The sequence below is a fragment of the Sphaeroforma arctica genome, assembly GCF_001186125.1.
Source record: "Sphaeroforma arctica JP610 unplaced genomic scaffold supercont1.147, whole genome shotgun sequence".
Lineage (NCBI taxonomy): Eukaryota > Ichthyosporea > Ichthyophonida > Sphaeroforma > Sphaeroforma arctica.
In genome coordinates, this window is record NW_014040411.1 from 58,055 (window position 1) to 62,098 (window position 4,044).

Consider the following 4,044-nt stretch of genomic DNA (forward strand, 5'->3'; position numbering starts at 1 on the left):
ATATCTATATACATACATATATATATATATATATATATATATATATATATATATATATATATATATATATATATATATATATATATATATATATATATATATATATATATATATATATATATATATATATATATATATATATATATATATATATATATATATATATATATATATATATATATATATATATATGTATATATATATATATATATATATATATATATATACATATATATATATGTGTGTGTATATATATATATATATATGTATATATATATATATATATATATATATATATACGAACATTAATTATGGCATGATTGATTCCAAATTAGCCTCATGATTGCACTAGCAAAGACTGTTGATCAATAGTAAATACGGTACGTGTCTTTGTTGAAATAGCCTTTATAATTGAATAAGAGCAGAGCTTCTATCGTCTGTATCATGCTCAGGATGCTCTATGGTAAAAGTCAGGTATATATAAACATCAATTACGAATGTACCTTTTCCGGAAACGTCTTCTCATAATTGAAATGGTACTGAGCATCCTATCGCATATGTCTGGTATATGGACAATTTCTCACGAAAACCTAGGGAAGGCCAGCTGAAAATTGCTAGGGAAGGCCAGCTGAAAATTGTAGTGGAATTGAGATCTGTGTATAAAATAGATAGGTTGGCGTGTCGAGGCTGAAATATTCCAACTGATCTAAAAGAGGTGTACATTGTCCGTCAGAAAGAACATAGCAGATTGGCTGCTTGATAAACCCGCATCTAGATATCTCATTGCTAAATCCAAACATTATTCAGTGGTTTCATAGCTTCCGCGAATCGCGAGTGAAAACAGACTCGAGTGAGTCCAAATACTAGGCACAGCGAGTGAGGGAGAGTTTGCCAGCCTGGCGACCTGGCCCCATGCTCATATTTATTTATCTCTACGTTGTATGCAGTGTTCTATAAATAGTGAATACGTATGTATCAGTCTAACTACGTCGTTGTCCAAATAAGTACACGACTATCTGGTACAATCCAAAACACGACGAGTCAACAACGTACTTATGTGCTGTTGTGCACTCTAGTGCACTCTTCAGACTCGCATAGGGTCCATCAGGCGTCAGGCGTCAGCACTGAGCACTGCTGAGCAGTGCTGTAATGTACAGTGGGCACTGGGTGTGGGCTGTGGCCTGTGAGTCCTGTGACCAGTCTTCATTCTATAATTTTTAATTTGGTTTCAAAAAACAAAAGAGCAAATACTTTCTGTCAAGTGTCAACAAGCTGTTAATAGCCGTGGGCGTGAGGTCTGTGCCCGGCACGACCGACCCGACCGCGCCACAAGCCCACGACCACACGAACAATCACTCATTCAGAAAAGAACTATTTGCTTTTCTCATCCCCCAGCAGAGAGAGTGATTATAGTATTACATAGTGAGTCCGCCAGAGTCTGACTGACTCTGACAACATCACACTTTACTCTGCGCACTCCGTGATTTAAAATAAAAGTCTATACCTTTACTCTACGCACTCCAGAATCTACTCTGCACATGTTGGGATTAAAGGTGGCAGGAAATCTATGCTCATCATTCAATTTAACGCAACCAATAAAATTAGTACAAGTTTCGATATAACCTTAAAACTCAGCTCTGAGCTTTATTTACTCGAAGGTATATCACTTCAGGTCTTCCAGCTCCACTACTGATTTTGACAATTTCTGGAAACATAATACATTGTGCATGACCGTAGTGTATGTATGTGTTCAGATTTTTTTTTATTGGTTTTTTTTAAAATAGGATTAAAAAACAAAGAAAACATTCAACAAAGAGAAAATAACATAAATTATTAAATACATACATATTTTTGGATTTTAGCCCTAAAAGAAACAAAAAAATTACCGAATTTGTTTGTGTATTTTCAATTTTGATCTCGTTTGTTCATGGCCCTCTGGATTTGGATCACTGCCAAAACTTACGATTTCCGTTACGACGAAACCGGATTTCTGCTCGCGACCCTAATCCAGAAAGGGTCATGGTTTGTTTGTTTGTTTGTTTGCTATTTCGATTTTTTTATATATAACAAATAAATACAAAACAAACCAAAAAAAAACAATACAAAATACAAAATAAACCTTTTTAACTTTACGAGGAGTTTCGGCCCTCGAGGAGTCGAGGGCCGTCGCCAGTCACGCGACCCACTGACAGTCTACAGAGCGACAGAGACAGACCGTGCCAAGTGGCAAGTTGGCAACTGGCAACTTGAGACAACTCACAACCATCAGGACCAGGTACACTGTATAATGCGGTAGGTCCCCATCCCAGTGTGACCGGGGTATTTACTATATTCAAACACGCCTGAACTCAGGAGTCTTGGACTCTGAGAGTCTGAGTGGACTTTGGCGTCTCTCTAGTCTGTACTCTAGAGTCACTGAGTAGAAAGAGGGCACTCTCTCCGAAACTCTGAGTCCTGTGAGAGTATATGGTGCTATCAGGCTTCCCAGTTGAGCTATTGATATTTCTAATAAAAGGTTGTTAGTAATAATTTTTAGTCATATGGTATTTAGGCTTTTTTAAAAGCAATCCTTGAGGCATAATCAGTCTCGAGTCTCGAGTCTCGCACACTCGCCAGTCTCGGGCTCTCGGCTGTCTTGCTCAACCATAGCCGCCTAAAAATTAATGAAGCTGTATGTATTGTCGTATGTAGATTGTTTTATGTGTATATTTTGTTTTTTTAGAAGTATATAGATATTTACATCAACATTTGCTTGTTTTTAAAAAATATTACTGCTGTTATATATTGTTCTTACGGTTTTTTTCTAGAAATAAAATAACAAATATGCTTGACACTGATTGTTAAATTAATTTTTGTAAAACAAAAAGAAAAGAAACCAAAACAAACAATAAAGAACCCAAAACAATAACAAAAATTCGGATTTTGAGTATTAAATACCCAGGGACAAGAGCCAAATTGCATACAATTAAAAAAGAGATAGTGAGTGATGGCCATGATGGGCCCGATCATCCGATGAGATAGAACTATTTACTAATTTTTCAATTTTACTATGAAAATTAGTTTATTTTTATAATATTTTATAAACCCAATTCCTATTATTTAATAGTTTGGTCTATTTTCAGAGTATAAGAAAATTACAAGAGTCAGTGTCTAGAATCAATGTTGATTTTTTTATAACTTTAGGCTTATGTTTTCTTTGTTGAATTTTTCTAGAAATCATTTGTAAAAAAAAAGCCCTCAAAAGGCATACTCTGGCATACATAGCCTACTAAATTTTAAAGTTGTACACAAAAGGGTTTTTAGAAACACAAAATCATAGCCTTCAAATTTCAATCAAAAACAATGTATTGTTTTTTAAAAAAAACAAATATTTGAACAAAAGTTAGTAGGCTTTTTAAAATTTCTAAAAAATAAATATTCGTAAAAAATAGTAAAGCCGACGGAAGTTATGGTCCATAACGACTTTGTCCATAAATATTCAACCCTCTAAAGTCATTGATCAGCACTACGGGGTTAAATAGACGGTTGGCCGTTGGTCCCAAGTCCCATGTGGTGGTTAGCTCGATGTCGGAGAGTCAGAGATTCGGTACTACATAGGTGTACTACATATTTAGGTAAATAGAGTCTCAGACGGACTGTGTTCGGCTGTTGTCTGTCAGTGGCAACTCGCCAGTCGCATGGATATTTTTTTTTATTGTGTAGTCTGTACTCTGTAAAAATACATCGCGTGTATTTTTATTTAGTATATTTTGTATTTACATTATAGAATTGTTTTTGATTCTGCAAAGTTTTTATTTAAATACTATAAAAGTTAGAGAGTAACGGCACCAGAAGCTCAGAACCAACAACACAAAAGTAATTTTTACAGGAAGCATACTAAGATAAGTATAAATATGTCATTGCCAACCGTGGAGATGCGCGAATCTCAAGTCGAATTGGCTTTGGACACGAAATCTAAGCAGCATGACATAAAGGGCGATACATTGTCAGTTCAATCGACATCCGATGATGATCTAACTGACGAGCTGGCGCACGGTTCGGGTA